General features: G+C 40.8%; 1 protein-coding gene and 1 non-coding gene across 2 annotated transcripts in view; both read left to right on the top strand.

Annotated features, from left to right (window-relative positions):
- The window catches only part of PGM5 (phosphoglucomutase 5), a 196,325-nt gene that overhangs the window by 66,168 nt on the left and 108,422 nt on the right, over nucleotides 1–21,735 (top strand). The window lies entirely within an intron of this gene.
- On the top strand, nucleotides 14,622–14,755 carry LOC123850387 (U4 spliceosomal RNA). The gene has a single exon (XR_006792326.1). It is a non-coding gene; the product is annotated as a U4 spliceosomal RNA (small nuclear RNA).

Consider the following 21,735-nt stretch of genomic DNA (forward strand, 5'->3'; position numbering starts at 1 on the left):
TTGTTATTTTATGAAATCTGCCGTGCAACCCTGTTGGGGCAAGACACTTGAAAAGGCTGAGTAAACATCTGCCATGAAGGGAATTTTATCTCAAAAATGCCGTTTCCTCCTCAGCTCTGAATGTTGACAGATTTTTTCTGTCCTTGTGGGGTTTAGCAGGTTGGCTGGAAAGCCAGGATCAAATACCAGTGCGAGGTGTGAAGTCCAGGCAAGCTCAGATCCAACGAGGACACCATTCTCTTGCTAAGTTCTTGATCCTGATAAGACAACCACCCCCTTGATGGATACGGGTCTGCTGGGTGTCCTTATACTGTATGCAGCAAAGCTGGATGAAGGAGGTACAGTTTTATTAAAGTAGGGTTAACAGAAGGTCCATGCAACATGCTTTTCTTGGCCAAAAAAAGTTGAGAAGTAGTGACAGAATTCTGTTTGGAGGTCCCTTGATTGAAAGTGGGTAGTGCTTTTAGCTTTCAGAGGAATCACAAGCTTTTTAGACGAATTGTGCTGAGAAGCACAAGTCCCCAGGGAACTCTTCTCTCTCCCCCAGACCGCTACCAAACCCACGGGACCTTAGGAAAGCAATAATGAGACTCAGAGAACAAGGGAGCCCTGGCATGTGGGGGGTGGGGGGTGAAATGTTCATGCTGGGTCTCCACTTGTGAAAATGTTGGATTAAGTACCCTGGGTGATCCATTTCATGGCACACTGATCCTCTCATTTCCATCATTCATGACAATATCCAAACTAGATGATCAATATTTTTGACCACAAAGTTATATTAGGAAGAGAAATTAATGCTGCAAAAGAGTGCCCGTTATACCTAACCAGGCAGGAAGAGGCCAGAAAGCCTATAAATGCTGCTCAATTCTGGGTCAGCACCTACCTTCAAAACCTATTTACCTCACCCTCTTCACTTGAGGCCTTATTCCTTTTCCTGGCTCTCAGGAAAGACTTTTCTCCTGGGTGGCTGCCCATGTCTTCCTTGACTTGGTGGCGGGCACCAGACCTTGGAGGAAGCCAAGAAAAGCCTCCTAGCTCTGCCTCAGTTGGACCATGTCTCTTGCCTGTAGCTGGCTTCTTGGGTTATTTTAATTTCACGTCTGTGTCATGGAAACCCCTGGCAGGAACTGTTCCCTGCCTGGCTCACACGTCTGATACGACCAGGGAGCAGGCAATTTAATTCTCCTGCCTTCGATCTCTCCTTTTTGCTCTGTTTCTGTCCTGACAAGAGCCAGAGCTGTTCTTGGGGTCCCCAAGGGCCTTTCTGTCCACTTTGTCCTTCTCTCCCTCACATCCCTCTATTACAGTTTTCTTACACACCCCTGCTTGTAGGATCCCATGTTTTGTCTGCTGGGTTTGACCAAAGGAACCTGAAGCTTGTTTGAACTACAGAGGTCGGACCTGCCTGCCCAACCCAAGTGCCCCATTTCACTGGGCAAAAGAACTGGAATGCTTTTTTATTTATCTGTGTGATAAATAAAGGAAGGAGGAAGGAGTCCCCTGAGGATTTGCCCTGGGGTGGGAGGGGGGGGAGGTCTCTGTCACCTCCTACTCTGCTTGGGCTCAGGCAAAGGCATCCTGCACTCTGTACCCGACTCTGCCTCTGTGCTCAGCTTCACCAACAAGTGCTGGTATTTTTAGCTTGCAGACCTTCTAGTTCACATCCTGCAGCACTGAGGGTGTGAGAGAGGAGCTCTTTGGAAATCAGACCCTGTCACTGATAGCTTGTCCTAGACTGAAAGGATGACTGGAGAAAGGATGCTTTGTATTAAGCAAAGAAGAAAACTCGGCCCCCCAGTCATGGCTGCAAGCTTCTCTGTTCTCTCCTTGCCTCCGGATGACTCACTTCTCGTAGGTCACCTGCTCTTTGAGGCGTGGCACCTTCCATAGCACCTCACGCATCCCAACTGAGCCCCAGGTGTAGGTTTGAGCCTGGGGCTGTGGTGGGAGGGGCAGGTCCTCCCCTGTCCCCCCAATACCCTCCCACTGGCACCCCCCTGCACCCTTCCTCCGGCCCCAGAGCCTCTGCGCTGGGGTGTCAGCATGGAAGAGAGGAAGGAGGTGTTGGAAGACAAAGTTCAGAGGGGAAACCAATACTGTGTTAAGGAGCCAGGCTTTTGGGAGCTTTAGGGTCGATTGAAAAAAAGAGAATACCATGGTAAGGATCAGGTGGCCTGTTTTTCGGTGGTTGTAACCTCTTTTAATATTTTAATATTTTACCAGGTGCCTCCACCCCCAATGTATGTGTAGAGATAAACTTGTGCTTCAGGATTTTGACAGGAAAGTCAAATATAAAAAGTCTTATGAAATCAATTTGATTTAATATAACATAATCGATCTCAATTCCATATCTTATTATTTTTGAATTAAGAGGGAGATATAGATACTGTGGTGTGCGCATTCAGTTGTCTGAGAGAGAAGATGAACAGAAGGTAATATGTTTTGAGTTTTGTTTTGCGTTTTGTGGGTTTTTTTTTTAAGTTTTAAAGCTCTGGGGCTGTTGGTAATTTTCAGATAAAATATGGAGTACCCATCACTGGACATTGTATAGGCAAAACAGCTAAACACAAATAGGCTTGTTTAATGATTAGCTCCGAGACCTGGTTTTGCTCCTTTTTCTCCCTTTCCACCACCAGCCAAGTGTGTAGGAGAAGGGGGTCCTGGTCAGGAAGAGCTGGTGGTGGGTACAGATGCTCCTGGGGAGACCTGGGCGGTTTGAAACTGAGGCAGAAGAGGCTATACTTGAGGGGGTGAGGCTGGGCCTGGGAGCATCCCCCTAGCTCTTCTGCACATCATCCTCTCGCACACTTAGCTTTGCTTAGAAGCATTTCATGGGAACTGGTCTCTATCACTTCTCTAAATCACCATTTAAGTGTTCCCAGTCCAGAAAGGTCGTCACCCGCATGCGTACTCTCAGAGCCAAGACAGAACATTTTCGTGGTAGAAAGGAGAGAATTTTCAGTGTCACTTCTAGGGCAGGCTTTATGTCTCTTTGGAGATGGCCCTTGCCCCTCGTGTGAGAATTCTGGGAGTGCCTGTCATTGTTGAGAAATCCTGTTCATTCTGCTGAGCACTAGCTCTGCTGGAAGATGGTGGCAGTTAGGCCCCGATGCTCCATCCTGAATGGCGTGGCCACCTTTGAGCTGCAGTCCCACTCAAAGACAGTTGCCAAATGCGTGGAAAGTGTCTTGACCCCAGAGTTCAGAGCTGTCACTGCTAGCAGGCCAAATCAAGTTACCACCAAGCTCTTTATGCAAATGCGCCCCGAGAGGAATCCCAGCTATTTAATAGGAATTGGCTGTCCCGGAGGTACTGGGGGCAGGCACAGCCCAGCCCTGATGCAGGGACGCCAAGCACTCGGAACCGTGTGACTCTCAGCCCAAACTTCGGAAGTGCGTGCTGTTTCAAAGACAGAGCCAGACCTACTTTGTTGTCTGGGCTTTTGGGGTCGGGCAAACAGAAAGAGGTCACCTCAGAAGAAGAATCCTCCACTTGTGATCTTGGGCACGAAGGAGGGAAATGGACTCCTTTGAACTCCTGCAGCAGGCCACGAGTTTCATATTATCTCTGAGGAATAAAAAGGGGGCCCCACTGCCCTTGAGTTGAGTCGCTCACAATGCGGGCAAGTTGGTTACGTGGTAGTTACTATGATGTATTTCAGGAATATTATTAGATCAAATGGAGGGAAAGGGAGGCACTTTGTAAGTTGTCACGCGCTATACACATTCTTGCCGGGATGAATTTTTTAAAAATGGGTAACGTGAAGCCATAAAGTTGATTGAGAGCCTGACTTTTGCCTGTGATTAATTTAGTGTTGCCTTGTCTATTCGCCTATGGCCAGATGTAGTGACTTAAAGCCTAGAGAGATTACTTCACACACCGGTGACCTTCAGGCATTCACCAGTAGGCGGGACATAAAGCGTCTGGTCTTGGTGCCTGAAGAGTCCCAGACTTTGGACCTGACTCTGTGATGCGTTCGTTGGGTGCCTTAATCTTTCTGCACTGCTTCGTCTGGAAAACGAGAACATTACTACGTGGATTCCCTCGTGTGGTGGTTGTGAACACGAAAATAAAAATGCACGGATCGTTTTGAATGCGATGTGAAACAGTACAGTGTTATAAAAGTGTAAGGTGTTATGATGATCCTAAAAGTTATGAAAGAAGCAATATGAACTTGGGATCCATGCTTTGGCCACGGGTAGCTTCTTCTCTGGAAGGCAAGGCTACGGAAAGGTAGATGAATGTGAGGCGATGTGTGCGCACACGCATGTGCGTGCACATGCTCAGGTGGGCGCGCCAGTGTCCGTGTTGGGGTGCATAGTGTGACAAACATGTGATGTTAGGTGGGTTATGTTCATTTTCTTTTGCATTTAGATCCCCTGTGCCCCAGCCTTGCTCTGCCCTGTGTCTCAGAGAGCCTCGCCCCCAGGTCCCTGTCTACTGCCGGCTCCCTCTCTTACCCCAGAGGTGTGGAGCTCCTTCTGGTCCGATGGCACGAACATCTGAGCTTCTCTTGTCCCTGAAGCCCTGGAGGTTCTGGCCATTTCCTGATGCTGCAGATCTCTGGGTGGTCTCACCTCCTCTGTTTGGCTGCTTACTCTTAACGTCTCCTGGGGAACTGATTTTCTATATGAAGTTCCTTCTGTTTGAAATACCTGGAGTGGATCCTGCTTTTTTTTCACTGGACCCTGGCTGATACAAGATGTTTACTTCATACATAGATATTAGATGAAGACACACCTACCAGCAATTTGTAGAGAAGAAAGATGATAGAGAATTTATACGAATGTTGAGCAAATTTATAGGTCTATAAATTTGGTTACTTTATTTTAAAACAGAGTAACTGTATTTTGAGTGTACCCTGAATCTGCTTGAGCACTTTTAAAATAAGCAGTTCAGCAAATAATGCAATATATGTTAAGAAAAAAAAAAGAAGAAGAAGAAGAAGAAGGTAGCGGGAGGGGAAGAATGAAGCAGGGGAAATCGGAGGGGTAGACAAACCATGAGAGACGATGGACTCTGAAAAACAAACAGGGTTCTGGAGGGGAGGGGGGTGGGAGGATGGGTTAGCCTGGTGGTGGGTATTGAGGAGGGCACATTCTGCATGGAGCACTGGGTGTTATGCACAATGAATCATGGAACACTTCATCTAAAACTAATGATGTATTGTATGAGGATTAACATAAGAATAAAAAAAAAAAAGCAGTTCAGGGGCGCCTGGGTGGCTCAGTCCTTAAGCGTCTGCCTTCGGCTCAGGTCATGATCCCGGGGTCCTGGGATCGAGCCCCACATCGGGCTCTCTGCTCAGCGGGAAGCCTGCTTTTCCCTCTCCCACTCCCCCTGCTTGTGTTCCCTCTCTCACTGTCTCTCTCTCTGTCAAATGGATAAATAAAAAATCTTAAAAAAAAAAAAAGATTTACAAAAAAAATAAACAGTTCAAGGGGTGCCTGGATAGCTCAGTCGGTTAAGCGTCTGACTCTTAATTTTGGCTCAGGTCATGATCTCAGATTTGTGAGATCGAGACCGGCGTTGGGCTCCCTGTGCAATAGGGGGTCTGCTTCTCTCCCTCTCCCTCTACTCCTCCCCCTGTTCATGCACGTGCGGTTCTCTCTCTCTGTCAGATAAATAAATCTTTTAAAAAAAATAAGCAGTTTAGCAAAGTTTAGGATCTAATATTCTGGAGTAAATTTTTTTAAAGTTTGCTTAACAAAAGTTTTTTCTCCCTAAAATCCTTTTTTAAAACTTAGAGTAACCAACCAGATGTTTTATAGTGTCTGAGTTTGCCAGGTCCTGGCATATAAAGTGGAATAAGATCATTATCATCATGCAATAAACATGAATGAAAGAAACTCAAGCTTGCTTTTACAGAAAGCATATGGAGAGAAGCTGGAATCTAAATCTGGGCCCATTAATATTACATATACATATGATTAATTCTGAGTTCTCCTATGTGTGTTATCTTATTTGAGTCATTGTTTGTCGTGATAAAATTAAGGGTGGGGTATAATTTTCTAAATTCTCAATCATGGAAGGTCAAGGGTGATTTTAAATGACTGCATTGTATTAGGGAAATAAAGGGTTTTCCAGTTCCAAAAGGCAGTTGTAATCGCATGTTAAGAATTCTTAGAATCTTAGGAAGTTAGTCAAAGGATTGGAGATGTCAAAGTTCCACATTTGCCTTTTTGTCCCTCAGATCTTAACATTTCAGTTACATCTGTGGAAAGACTTCAAAACATCTGTATTGAGGTTCAGAATGAGTGTGAGAGTCAAGTGATGAGTTTTAGCTTAGTATACACTATCTTAAGGATGGAAATGAACAACAAAAGTCTGTTGATTAAATGAGTAAACACCAACATTTTAAATGCTAGTGTGTAAACAAAATTATTCTTAGCCTTGTATGAAACATTGCACTCTGATTATAATTTTTTTTTGGTGTTTAAAGCAGGTTGTCTAACATCTGCATCTGCTAAGTACTCAACAGATATGTGTTGAATGAATGAATCATAAATAGAATTAAGACTGGGATTCATTTGTGCCAAATCACTGAAGAAAATAAAGGCAATAAAACTGAGACCCTAGAGCAGTAGACAGAATTAGCAATGAAGTATAAAGTACAGAAAGTACAGAGCAAGATGACAGAAGAAAGTCCCTGATTTGTGTCCACGTATTATAAGCATAAATGAATTAAAATATCTCAGTAAAAGCAAAGGCTCTCAGAATGGAGTTTAAATGGTTAAAAGTAAAAAGTCAGGCAAAGATATATAAAAATTAGGAGCAAAAATAAAAAAGCGAAAATCAAGGTACGAAAATGTTAAATAAAGCCACAAAGGTAATTTTAAATGATTTTTATAACTCATGAATATTTATGTATCAAATTACAGCATCAAAATATATAAAGAAATGATTCAGTTTTTTTAAAGAAACTCTAGTACTGAAGGAACTTGCCGCAATTCTCCTAACTTTTGACAGAGCAAGTAAGAAGAAAAATCCCCAACAATAAAATAATGATTTGATGACTTGATGAGATTTTAATACAATGATGATTTGATGAGATACTTAATAACATTAACTGGCTCCAAAACGTTTGCATAGGGGGGTTTTAGGCATCATCATCTTTTCAGAGGTAGTCTAGAATTGTTTTGAAACTGCATTTACATAGCAGGGACTCAGTTTATGTTCATGTTTAGTTAAGTTTTGGGGAGAGACTGAAGCAGATTATGGAGTGAGGCTACCGCCCCCCAGCTCCTTCCTCTCGGTGGCACTACTGATCCTCAAGATTCTCTCCATGCTTTGGTGCTCCCTCTTTCCCATTTAGGAAAGGAGAAAGAAAAAGGTAAACATGTAGATGAGATAATTAAAGGAAATAAAATAAATTGGCACACTCACAGGAAAATAAGTAGTAGGTTAAAAGCATTCTGCAAAGGCAAAAGGGTAAAAGAGCACACAGTAATCTGAATTTAAAAGAGTAAAAATCCTAGGCTGGCAGAGCTTTTCTGGAGGGAGAAAGCTGGAAGGGGCAGGACTGAGGAGCTCAGCACAGTCCCAGTTTGTAGCGGGGACAATCGGGAAGATGAGAGCAGTTTCAGGCAGGCCGTTTCTCTCTGTCTCTCCTCTTTGGGGGCTGAGGTCCTTAAAGACCCCTGAGCGTTCCATGAAAAGTCAGAGAGAGCCTGCAATACCACCCCGCAGTTTGAGTGGGAAGTGCGCAGGTGCACATACATCCTTCCTCCTTCTCCTTCTTCTCTCCATGCATAGGAGGAGTAGGGACTGGATAGGGACCCAGGACAGCCATAGGGATGCAGAATGAGCCTAGATGGGGAAGCCTTGGCTGAATTTCGGGAGGCTGAGTTTTTTTTCGAACCCATGCAGATGTCATGTCTCTTGACAAAATCAGAAGCGGACACAGTCTGTGGCCATTTGTCTTCTAACTTCATTTCAGAGCTCTTCTCACTCGTGCCCTCCCACACTCACCCTGCAGGCACTCCTGACCTCATGATGAACAGGGATGGGGAAGTGTCTGGAAATTTTTCCTATGCAGAGCTGTTGACGAGCCCTGAGGGGTTGAGGCTAGAAAAGACTCAGCATTGCATTTCCCACAAAGTGTTTCTCAGAACACTGTTCATGAGAAATATTAATGGTGTTCCGAAACAAGGTAGAGGGGTTCCATAGACAAAATGAGTTTGAAGAGGGATGAAATAAAGATAGTTTTCCCTTAAAACTTTTCACAGTCTTGAACTGGTTGCTGTGATTCTCTAATTGAGGGCTATAGAATGCAGTCTTTCCCAAAGTTGTTTGAACAAAGAACCCCCAACCCAGGTGTACCTATTAATATCTCTTAGAACACTAGGGTTCCTTGGGAACCAAATCTTAATCTAAGCCATCAAACAGAAAAGCAATGGGTTTATTCTGTATTTAATTAGAGAGGGCATACCAGTAGAAGTTTGAAAGAAAATTGGATTCAGTATAAGAGAATCTTTAACTGTTAATGCTTCTCTGCAAAGGGATTAAATGGGCATCCTTGAAAAGGAAGCTCAGAAACCCAGAGAAGCCAATCTGCTCCCTTGTCATAGATTTTACAGAAGGGATTTTATATTAGGAGGGAGGCTGAACCTATTTGATTTTAAAGGTCCCTTCTAAATCTGATACTATTTCAAGTTACAATCCCTGCTCAGACCTGTCTTCTGATGTCCAAAATTGACTTTCTTCCTCCTTATCTGAAATTAATATAATCATGTGATGAAACACATTTCTAGCAAGGCAAATTTTATATAAGTTCCTAGCTATTCATTTGCTGTTCATTAAAAAAGGGAAGTTTCTTATTCCAAAGAAATAATTAGTTCGAGAATTATAATGGATCTTTCCTGCAGATTTTTCTGTGTGCTCTTTCTAATGTAGGTAACCTCAACCTTGTTTTCTGTCCTTTGGCAGGCAAAAGGACAAGTTTAGTAACAAGCAGGAATTATCAAAACTTCTATAGCAGTGGGAAAAAAAGAGAACAAGAGAAAGGCAAAAGAGGCATCCCCCTTGATGACATGGTAGAAACACCCAAGTAGCAGAATTGTTTTCAAAAGATGGCCAGCAAGGCTCATGGCCAAAGTGTCCCATGTGGTTGGTGATGAGGTAACAGTCCAATCCACCATGAAAGGGAGGAGAGAGAGGTGAAGTTTAGAGTAATGGAGATTTCATAGTGTTATTGCTGGTAATGGGGAGTGATGGGGGCTTTCAGTTGTTTATCTATGTTGGAGGAAGTAGACATGGCATTTTGCAAATATACATTGCTATTGTATTTCCTAATATGTATAGTGGAGAGAAAAAAATCAAGAGAGAACTCTCAGATAATGTTGGGGTGGGATCAAATACTGTCCTAAACATGGTCCTATTTTGGAGTTATGATATCTATATTTTAGCAATACCGTTCATCCAGAATATCTCAGTGCTGGACATTCAGATTAAATGTTTATCTGCTTGGCATGTGGGAAGAAAACCATCTTGAAGCAATTGTGTTTAAAGGTCAAACAGTATGGTAACACCTTACCGATTTTTATTGGTTAATAAATTAAAACAAAGTTTTAACTTTCATTGTCAGTAAACCAAGGACACAAAAAGTGACAAGGGATGTCTAAGATGGCTTTCTATAATGGGAATCAAATGAATTTGCATTGCAAACAGACTAGGATTCACATTTTCTTGATTTTCTGTTTTAGGTAAACGCACACACAAACAAAACAAACAAAATAACACTTGGTTCGCAGCAAAGGTTATTTTTGTTTGCTGTGTAAAACCCTTCTATCCTACTTGAGCTATATTTTTAAAATTAAGATTTACTAGTGAAAGCATTTAAAAATATTTAAAGAAGCATATTGAGGATTGAAAACTAGGAAAATTTCCGATGCACTAGCCCACAGCTATTTTCATTCTCCAGAAGCAGAGTAGTACAATGAAAAGAAGGAATTTGAGATTAGGTGTCTTTCTTGGGTTTACATTTTCTACTCTGACCTTGGACAAGTCACTTATTCTCCCGAATCTGCATTCTTCATGCATAAAAAGAAAACGTGCCTTCATTGTCATATTATCATACTTATTTCCCAGGATTTTTATAAGTATCCAGTAAGAAAATATGTGAAAGAAACTTGTAACCTTCAGATTCCTTACATATACATACAATTATTTTTAGCTCCTCTCTGATCTTTGTTCATGTATATATGGTTCCAATCACAGTACCTCATTCAAATTTGTGTTCTACTTTTTCCATCTAACATTATGGTTGTGCTATAATTTACTAGCTTTCCCCCATTGATGGACATTTAAATGGTTTACAGTTGTTCCCTATTATAATAATACACTGAAAAACGTCTTTGTACATTTAAGCTCTTTTTTTTGGACAAATTTCTCTGGGATGAGTTCCAGAGGAGAGATTATGCAGTCAAAGTGAATGAACATTTTTTATCTATCCTGTTTTTGAGCTTTCCCCCTCATCCAAAAACCCCTCCCTTTGGTAACTTTCCTAGAATGTCACAGAGTGCTTAAATGCCTTCTTACAGGCGTCCAGCAGGATTCAGAATCTGCATTTGGTGGCCATATTTCCATCTTCACGCTCTATCAAAAACACTCAACTATGAAGCCTCCCCTAGACTTCAGGGTCCTCTGGGGCTGGACTGTCCCAATCACCTTTGCACCCTCGTGTGGCCTGTCCTGTCCTAAGATCTCAGTGAGTGTTTGCTCAGTGCAAATAAACTGAACGGAGGGCTAGTACAGGATAGGCTCCTTACAATCACCTGACTCACCAAAGCCTTCATTCATCAAAGAGTTATTAAAAATGCCAGACACTGGTCCTAGAAACTGGAGACAAAGAGGCAGAGGCAGCATAGGTGGTTTCATTGCCCTAAGAGCTGGGGCCCCAGTGGGAGTGGAAGACTTTGGTCTTCAATCTGGAGTTAAGGAGTGAAGCTTGCCTGACCCATGTAATGTGATTTCAGGGCGGGCCCTCGCTCTGGTCAAATATTTTAATCATCTGTACTCTAATATCTGTCATTCTATAACCAAGATCATGTAACAGAGGCTGGGATGACAGAAGGGGCCTCCACCGTGTTGTTGGATAAGCATATCCTGTGTCAAAGAACTCCAGATTGTTTTGTAAGAGCCAGGATGTGAAAACAGAGTTCCTTGACACAGCTGGGGTAGGGAGGGCTTCCAAATCCCCTCTGGAGCAGAAAATCCCTGTTTGATCCTCTTGAGCATCATGAGGCCACCTGCTGTGGCCATGGATGCTGGGGGCCTCAGGCCGATTCAGGGAAGAGCAGAGTTTGGAGGTTTTGACTTGTGTATGAATCAATCCATGTCTAAACATTGTGTGTACGCTCCTTGCCTCTTGCTGCACAACTTTGATAAGGGGAGCAGAAATGGAGCAAATAGTTCTGAAAAGTATTCCTTGGCCTCAAACTCTGGGTTGTTTTGCAATCAATTCCTTGGGAGTCTATGTAATTTATTGAAGGCTGACGGAAAGCCAACCTTGGGTCTACTGTGAAGACTCTCGTAGTGCTGGCTAAGCTTGAAGCCCGAGGGCAGAGACTGTCAAGAGAGTGTCAAAGAGGGCAGCTCTGATCCAAAATTCTAAATACCATTGCTTTCTGTGGAAACCCTCAGAGAACTCTGACAAGTTTTTCAGACCCTGGATTGCCTTATGTGGGCCATTGCGCTATTGAGCAATGTGGAGTTTGCTCTATGAGTTAGAACGCTACAGCTTTCCTTTTACAGTGCTTTGTTGAAGAGCTCCCCAAATTTGGTTTAAAAAATTATACATTTTTTGTGTGCATTGCGGTACACTTATCTGTATAGTTGAGTGAAAATAAATGCACTTAAACCTACCAAGAGATGAAACCCAATTTGTTAACATTTATTAATTGTTCTTATTTAATCATGAAAATATTATCTGCCCAAGATGACCACTTAACCAGTGATCATATCGGGAACTAAGGAGTTTTTCTGTGTTTGAGACAGGGCCAATGATCCACAAGTTTTAAATGTCAGCCGGGGGATGGATCTAGCTCAGTTGTGCTGCATGGCTTATTGGTCGTAAATCCGCATGTGCACATATAGCTAGAGTTTTGGTAAGTGTTGGATTTATTTTTGGCCACCCATAGCTGGTTTCATTATCCCAAATTTATTTTGATGAGCAGATTCTTTCAAACTTCTCCATTTCAGCTCCTATTTAGAAAGTGCCTGTGTGTAATTTTCACTTTACCTCTGTTGACTGGCTTTTAGGCAGGCATGCTAATTCCCATTTCCCCTGAGCCAAGATCATGTCTTCTGTTTCAGCTGCAAGCTAATAACCTGTCAGGAGTATGGAAATATGTATCTGGAGTTTGTGATTCTGCACAGGATCAGGATTTCCAAGAGCAGCCTGTGAGAGGAAACTCTGCTCCATGCTTCTCATTTTTAAATGTTGGCTCCTAATGTGCATTCAAATCAACTGCAGGAGACCCTGTTTCCTCTGGAAGTTGCTAGCTCTATCTTTCACGTCCTGCAATCTCATAGGCACATACATCCAATGAAATGTATGGAATTTCTATGAGTATTTGTGTTTTGGAGAGTGCTCCCCGTAAAATCATGACCACATTACCAGGGAGATGACGTCCATGGTGCAGTGCTGGGTTCAGATACCGGTTCTGTTACATACTGGTTGGGTGATCTTGGGCAAATCTAACCTTTCTGTCTTTTGCTTTCCTCATCTGCAAAATGAAGATGAAAATTGTCTTGGTTTCAGTTCTTCCAGTGATCCAAGGTATATGGATGGAATATTTCAGTGGCTGCTCCAGTAGTTGTACTATTATAAGGACTGTACCAGCCTTGTTAGACGTTTTATGTGAAGTTAATACTCTAAAGCATGTAGAACAGTTCCTTGCATATAGTAAGCTTCCAATAAGTATTGTTTACCATTATTACCTTAAGGATCTCAAGAAAATATTAATTCTCTGCCTCTGATAAGAGACAGAGCTCTGTTTGGGCGCCTGGGTGGCTCAGTTGGTTGGGCGACTGCCTTCTGCTCAGGTCATGATCCCGGAGTCCCGGGATCGAGTCCCGCATCGGGCTCCCTGCTCGGCAGGGAGTCTGCTTCTCCCTCTGACCCTCCCCCCTCTCATGTGCTCGCTCTCTCTCATTCTCTCTCTCTCAAATAAATAAATAAAATCTTAAAAAAAAAAAAGAGAGACAGAGCTCTGTTTAAACTAAATGCATGCCCATTATGTGAAGTTGTGTCTTTTAGTCATTTCTAAGCAGTAAAGACAAGCACATGTTGAAAACAGCCAACCAACCAACTAATCAACCAACCAACCAGAATATCAACTCAGAGTCTAAAGTGGTAGAGTGACTCTTAACTGTACTTCCCAGTAAGACAAAATTCATAAAACACAAACATATCAGAGAGTTAATCTAAACTTCCAGTTGATACATCCCTTCAAGCAGTATCTGTTGCTCTTATATCCCACAAAAGACAAAACTCACTGCCTGACAATGGTCTTTGTCAGTCTTTTTTTTTTTTTTTTAAAGATTTTATTTATTTATTTGACAGAGAGAGACACAGCGAGAGAGGGAACATAAGCAGGGGGAGTGGGGGAGGGAGAAGCAGGCTTCCCGCTGAGCAGGGAGCCCGATGTGGGACTTGATCCCAGGATCCTGGGATCATGACCTGAGCCGAAGGCAGACGCTTAACGACTGAGCTGCCCAGGCGCCCTTTGTCAGTTTTTTTAAAGTTAAAAGAAACAAATGTATTTTGGAATGAACAGTATACTAGATGGTGAAAAATGTCCTCCATGTACAATTTTTCATTGGTTCCTATGAGTTACAGTGTCTTAGATTAAAGAGCACGCATTCTCGTTGTCCCTACATCTGGAGAAGAACAGGCCAGTTTTTCTCAGGCCTCTATCCCAGGGTTTAATAGCTGTCATTGTTTAAAATCTTAGAGATAATCTACACTGTTGCAATTTGAGACAATTTCTTTTTATCCTGTTTTCCACACCCATCCTTTGAACGAGAGCCAGGTATGGACGTGAACCTCACAATCCTGTTACACAAAGAAGAATACCAGTGATCTAGACTACCACTCAATGTTTTTGTTGCTGGGAGGAGGAACAGTATCTGGGTTGGTTATTGTTGGTTTTATTCTCTTAACAACTTTGGGCTTTCTTTGAAACGCAAAACCCAGTTGAAAAACTTCTGTTATCTTTTTTTTTTTTTAATTAGAGAGAGAGAGGGAATTAGGGCAGAGGGAGAAGGAGAGAGAGAGAATCTTAAGCAAGCTCCATGCCCTTGCAGAGCCTAATGTGGGGCTCGATCTCATGACCCTGAGATCATGACCTGAGCCAAAGTCAAGAGTCAGACGCCTAACTGACTGAGCCACCCAGGTGCCCCAACTCTCTCATTATAAGGGAAATCTCAGATTTGCTTTCCCATACCTAGAAGTGTATGTACTTGGGTTCTCCATATCTTGTTACTTTTATGATCAGAAATAAAGATAGCCAGAAAGTTTGAAAACTTTTAGGCAAATGTTCTTTTTTAATCAGATGATTACTTTCTTATTTAATTGTTTCTTTGAATTTAAGTTGTCTTTTGAACTTAGAGTAATCAGCTTTGCACAGAGGCAGTATCATAGCCAAAGAGGTTTATCTAAGGCATGATTATTGCTAATTGAAATTAGAGTAGTCAACCATAATTTGCATGTATGCATCAAAAATTTAAACTTTCTCAATATATAGTTTTTAGCAATAAATTTTACACCATGGCTCTTTTTTCCCTCCAGTTTTATAGAGATATAATTGACATGCAACATTGTGTAGCTTCAGGTACAAATGTTATGATTTGATATCCAAATATTTTAAGAAGTGATGACCACAATAAGGTTAACAAATCTATCACCGCACATACTTACCACTTTTTGTGTGTTTGGTGAGAACTTTTACGATCTGTTCACTTGGCAACTTTCAAATATAGAGCTACCCTATGACCCAGCAATTGCACTACTGGGTATTTACCCCAAAGATACAGATGTAGTGAAAAGAAGGGCCAATGTTCATAGCAGCAATGTCCACAATAGCCAAACTGTGGAAAGAGCCAAGATGACCTTCAAAAGATGAATGGATAAAGAAGATGTGGTCCATATGTTCAATGGAATATTACTCAGCCATCAGAAAGGATGAATATCCAACTTTTGCATCAACCTGGATGGGATTGGAGGAGATTATGTTAAGTGAAATAAGTCAAGCAGAGAAAGTCAATTATCATATGGTTTCACTTATTTGTGGAACGTAAGGAATAGCATGGAGGACATTAGGAGAAGGAAGGGAAAAATGAAGGGGGGGAAATTGAAGGGAGAGATGAACCATGAGAGACTATGGACTCTCAGAAACAAACTGAGGGTTTTAGAGGGGTGGGGGTTGGGGGATGGGTTAGCCCAGTGATGGGTATTAAGGAGGGCATGTATTGCATGGAGCACTGGATGTTATACGCAAACAGTGAATCATGGAATACTACATCAAAAACTAATGAGGTACTGTATGATGATTAATGTTAACATAAAAAAATCAAATATACAATATAATATCATAAACCATAGTCACCATGCTGTACATTCCATCCTCAGAACGTATAACTGGGATGTTTGTACCCTTTGACCACCTTCCCCCATTCCCTCTCCCTCACACCTCCCACCCCTGGCAGTCACCAATCTATCTCTGTTTCTGTGAGTTCAGTTTTTTTAGAGTCCACATATAAGTGAGATCATACAATATATATCTTTCTCTGACTTACTTCATTCAGCATAACACCCTCAAATTTCATCCATCTTGTTGCAACTGGCAGGGTTTCCTACTTTTTTATGATTGACTAATATTTGTGTGTGTGTGTGTGTGTGTTTTCTTGATCCATTCATCTGTCATTAGACTCTTATATTGTTCCCAGGTCTTGGCTACTGTAAATGGTGCTATGGTGAACATAGGAGTGCAGATATCTCAAGATAGTGATTTCATTTCCTTCCGATAAATACCCAGAAGTGGAATCGCTGGATCACATGGTATTTCTGGTTTTTTTTGAGGGAACCCCATGCTGTTTTCCATAGTAGTTGCACCAGTTTATATTCCTACCAACAGAGTACAGGTGTTCCCTTTTCTCCACATCCTTACCACCACCTGTTACCTCTGGTCTTTTTGATAACAGCAATTCTACCAGATGTGAGATAATATATCATTGTAGTTTTGATATGCATTTTCCTGATTATTAGTGGTGTTTGTCAAGCAGCTTTTCATGTACCTATTGGCATTTGTATATCTTCTTTGGAAAAATGTCTATTCAGGACCTTTACCCATTTTTTAATGGGGCTGTTTGTTCTTTCACTATTGAGTTTTATGAGTTCCTTACATATTTTGGATATTAACACATTATGAGATACATAGTTTGCAAGCATTTTCTTTCATTCCTTTGGTTCCCTTTCGATTTTAATTGTGGGTTGTTTTTGTTTTTGTTTTTTTTTTTGCTATGCAGAAGTAGTTTAATTTGCTATATTCCCATTTGTTTATTTTTGCTTGTGCTCTTGGTGCCACAGCCCCAAAAAAAAAAAAAAAAAAAAATCATTGCCAAGACCAATATAAAGGGACATTTTCCTTGTGTTTTCTTCTAGGAGTTTTATGGTTTTGAGTCCTCCATTTCAAGTGAATTTTTGTGTTTTAGGATAGGTGTCCAGTTTCATTTTTTTACATGTAAATATCTAGTTTTCCCAACACTATTTATTGAAGGGATTGTCTTTTCCCCATTGAGTATTTTTGACTCCCTTGTTGACCATATATTAGTTGACCATGTACGCATGGGTTTATTTCTGGGCTCTTCTGTTCCTTTAGTCTATGTGTCTATTTTCATGCCAGTTCCATACTGTTTTGTTTACTATAGCTTTGTAATATAGTTTGAAATCAGGAAGTATGATGTGTCCATCTTTGTGGGTTTTTCCCCCCCTCAAGACTATTTGGCTCTTCAGGGTATTTTGTGGTTCTATAAGAGTTTTATTATTGTGTTTTCTATTCCTTTGAAAAATTCTATTGGAGTTTTTTTTTTTTAAGACTTTTTTTTTTTTAAAGATTTTATTTATTTATTTGACAGAGAGAGAGATAGCGAGAGCAGGAACACAAGCGGGGGGAGTGGGAGAGGGAGAAGCAGGCTTCCCGCCTAGCAGGGAGTCCAATGCGGGGCTCGATCCCAGGACCCTGGGATCATGACCCGAGCCGAAGGCAGACGCGTAACGACTGAGCCACCCAGGCGCCCTCTGTTGGAGTTTTGACAGGGATTTCATTGAATCAACAGATGGCTTTGGATTGTATGAATATTTTAACAATATTAATTCTTCAGATCTATGATCATGGAGTATCTTTCTGTTTATTTGTGCCTTCTCCAATTTTTTTCATCGGTGTTTAATAGTTTTCAGTACACTTATAGTTTTTACTTGCTTGGTTAAATTTGGTTCTAAGAATTTTATTCTTTTTGATGCTGTTATAAATGGAATTGTTTTTGTTATTTTTTAGATAGTTTGTCATTAATGTATAGAAACACAACTGATTTTTGTACGTTAATCTTATAGTTTTATTGAATTCATTGATTAGTTCTAATAGTTTTTTGGATTAATAGTTTTGTTTTTTTTTTTTTGAGTCTTCAGGGTTTCCTATATATAAGATCATGTTATCTGTAGAGACAAGTTTACTTTTTCCTTTTTTATTTGGATGCCTTTTATTTCTTTTTCTTGCCTCATTGCTCTGGCTGGGACTTCCAATACTCTGTTGAAGAGGAGTGGTTAGAGTAGGCACCCTTGTTTTGTTCCTGATCTTAGAGCAGAAGCTTTCACCTGTTCACTGTTGAGTGTGATGGTAGCTGTGGGCTTTTCATATATGATCTTTATTATGTTGAGCTATATTTCTTCTATACCCAATTTTTTAAGAGTTTATATCATGAAAGAATGTTGAATTTTGCCAAATTCTTTTTCTGCATTTTTGAGATGGTCATATTATTTTTTAATCTTTCGTTATATTAGTGTGATGTATCATATTGATTGATTTGCATATATTGAACTTCTTTGTATCCCAGGGATGAATCCCACTTGATCAAGGAGGGGTGTATGATCCTTTCAATATGCTGTTGAATTTGGGTAGCTAACATTTAGTTGAGTATTTTTGTATCTGTATTAATTGGGGGTATTGGTCTGAGGTTTTATTTCTTGTAGTGTCCTTATGCAGCTTTGGCATCAGGACACTGCTTGCCTCATAAAATGAATTTGGAAGTGTTTCCTTCTCTTTCGTTTTTTTGGAAGAGTTTGAGAAGGATTGTCATTAATTCTTCTTTAAATATTTGGTGGAATTCACCAGTGAAATAATCTGATCCTGGGCTTTCTTTGTTGGGAGGCTTTTGATTACTGAGTCAATCTCCTAACTTGTTGGTCTGTTCACATTTTTTATATCTCCTTGATTTAGTCTCAGTAGGTTGTATGTTCCTAAGAGTTTTTCCATTTCTTCTAAGTTGTCCAATTTGCTGGCATAAAGTTGTTCACAGTAGTCTCTTACGATCCTTTGTATTTCTGTGGTAGCAGTTGTAATGTCTCTTTTTTTATTTCTGATTTTATTGATTTGAGTCCTCTCTCTTGCTTTCTTGGTGAGTCTAGGTAAAGTCTTATCAGTTTTGTTTATCTTTTCAAAGAACTTTTTTTTAAATTTTATTTTATTATGTTATATTAGGCACCATACAATACATCATTAGTTTTTGATGTAGTGATCCACGATTCACTGTTTTCTTATAACACCCAGTGCTCCATGCAATACATACCCTCCTTACTACACATCAGCAGGCTAACCCATCCCCCCACCCCTCACCCCTCTAAAACCCTCAGTTTGTTTCTCAGAGTCCATAGTCTCTCACGGTTCATCTCTCCCTCCGATATCCCCCCCTTCAATTATCCCTTCCTTCTCCTAATGTCCTCCATACTATTCCTTATGTTCCACAAATAAGTGAAACCATATGATAATTGACTTTCTCTGCTTAACTTATTTCATGTAGCATAATCTCCTCCAGTCCCATCCATGTTGATGTAAAAGTTGGGTATTCATCCTTTCTGATGGCTGAGTAATATTCCATTGTATATATGGACCACATCTTCTTTATCTATTCATCTGTTGAAGGGCATCTTGGCTCTTTCCACAGTTTGGCTATTGCGGACATTGCTGCTATGAACATTGGGGTGCATATGGCCCTTATTTCACTACATCTGTGTCTTTGGGGTAAATACCCAGTAGTGCAATTGCTGGGTCATAGGGTAGCTTTATTTTTAATTTTCTGAGGCACCTCCACACTGTTTTCCAAAGTGGCTGTTCCAACTTGCATTCCCACCAACAGTATAAGAGTGTTCCCCTTTCTCCACAACCTCTCCAACATTTGTTGTTTCTTGCCCTGTTAATTTTTGCCATTCTAACTGGTGTAAGGTGGCATCTCAATGTGGTTTTGATTTGAATTTCCCTAATGGCTAATGATGATGAACATTTTTCATGTGTCTGTTAGCCATTTGTATTTCTTCTTTGGAGAAGTGTCTGTTCATGTCTTCTGTCCATTTTTTGAGTTGATTATTTGCCTTTTGGGTGTTGAATTTGAGATGTTCTTTATAGATCTTGGATACCAGCCCTTTATCTGTAGTGTCATTTGCAAATATCTTCTCCCATTCTGTGGGTTGCCTCTTTGTTTTGTTGACTAATTTCCTTTGCTGTGCAGAAACTTTTTATTTTGACAAAGTCCCAAAAGTTCATTTTCGCTTTTGTTTCCCTTCCTTTGGAGACGTGTCTTGAAAGAAGGTGCTATGGCCGATGTCAAAGAGGTTACTGCCTATGTTCTCCTCTAGGATTTTGATGGATTCCTGTCTCACATTGAGGTCTTTCATCCATTTTGAGTTTATCTTTGTGTATGGTGTTAGAGAATGGTCAAGTTTCATTCTTCTGCACATGGCTGTCCAATTTTCCCAGCACCATTTATTGAAGAGACTGTCTTTTTTCCATTGCATAATTTTTCCTGCTTTGTCAAAACCTATTTGACTATAGAGTTGAGGGTCCATATCTGGGCTCTCTATTCTGTTCCATTGGTCTATGTGTCTGTTTTTGTGCCAGTACCATGCTGTCTTGGTGATCACTGCTTTGTAATAGAGCTTGAAATCGGGCAACGTGATGCCCCCAGCTTTGTTTTTCTTTTTCAACATTTCCTTGGCGATTCGGGGTCTTTTCTATTCCATACAAATTTTAGGATTGTTTGTTCCAGCACTTTGAAAAATGCCATTGGAATTTTGATTGGGATGGCATTGAAGGTATAGATTGCTCTGGGTAGCATAGACATTTTAACAATGTTTATTCTTCTGATCCATGAGCATGGAATGTTTGTCCATCTTTTTGTGTCTTCTTCAATTTCTTTCAAGAGTGTTCTGCAGTTCGGAGAGTATAGATCCTTTACCTATTTTGTTAGGTTTATTCCGAGGTATCTTATGGTTTTTGGTGCTATTGTAAATGGAATCGTTTCTCTAATTTCTCTTTTTACAGTTGCGTTGTTAGTGTATAAGAAAGCAACTGATTTCTGTGCATTGATTTTGTATCCTGCCACATTACTGAATTGCTGTATGAGTTCTAGTAGTTTGAGGGTGGAGTCTTTTGGGTTTTCCACATAAAGTATCAGGTCATCTGCAAAGAGAGAGAGTTTGACTTCTTCTTTGCCAATTTGAGTACCTTTTATTTCTTTTTGTTGTCTGATTGCTGTTGCTAGGACTTCTAGTACTATGTTGAACAATATTGGCGAGAGTGGGCATCCTTGACATGTTCCTGATCTTAAGGAAAAGGCTCTCAGCTTTCCCCCATTGAGGACGATATTCGCTGTGGGTTTTTCATAGGTGGATTTTATGACCTTGAGGAATGTTCCCTCTATGCCTATACTCTGAAGCTTTTTAATCAGGAAAGGATGCTGCATTTTGTCAGATGCTTTTTCTGCATCAATTGAGAGGACCATATGGTTCTTCTCTCTCCTCTTATTAATGTGTTCTATCACATTGATTGATTTGCGAATGTTGAACCACCCTTGCATCCCAGGGATAAATCCCACTTGGTCGTGGTGGATGATCCTTTTAATGTATTGTTGGATCCTATTAGCTAGGATTTTGTTGAGCATTTTGGAATCCATATTCATCAGCGATATTGGTCTGAAATTCTCCTTTCTGATGGGGTCTGTGCCTGGTTTGGGGATTAAGGTCATGCTGGCCTCATAGAATGAGTCTGGAAGCTTCCTCTGAGTCTGGAAGCTATTTCTATTTTTTGAAACAGCTTCAGGAGAATAGGTATTATTTCTTCTTTGAATGTTTGGTAGAGCTCCCCAGAGAATCCATCAGGCCCTGGACTCTTGTTTTGGGGAGGTTTTTGATCACTGCTTCAATCTCGTTACTGGTTATTGGCCTAATCAGGCTGTCAATTTCTTCCTGTTTCGGTCTTGGGAATTTATAGGTTTCCAGGAAGGCGTCCATATCATCCAGGTTGCTCAGCTTATTGGCATAGAGTTACTGATAATAATTTCTAGTAATTGTTTCTGTCTCCTTGGTGTTAGTCGTGATCTCTCTCCTTTCATTCATAATTTTATTAATTTGGGTCCTTTCTCTTTTCTTTTGGATAAGTCTGGCCAGTGGTTTATCGATCTTAT

The sequence above is a fragment of the Mirounga angustirostris genome, unplaced genomic scaffold (genome assembly GCF_029215605.1).
Source record: "Mirounga angustirostris isolate CCGP_5_RB_7025 unplaced genomic scaffold, mMirAng1.0.hap1 SCAF_15, whole genome shotgun sequence".
In the NCBI taxonomy this organism is placed as follows: domain Eukaryota; kingdom Metazoa; phylum Chordata; class Mammalia; order Carnivora; family Phocidae; genus Mirounga; species Mirounga angustirostris.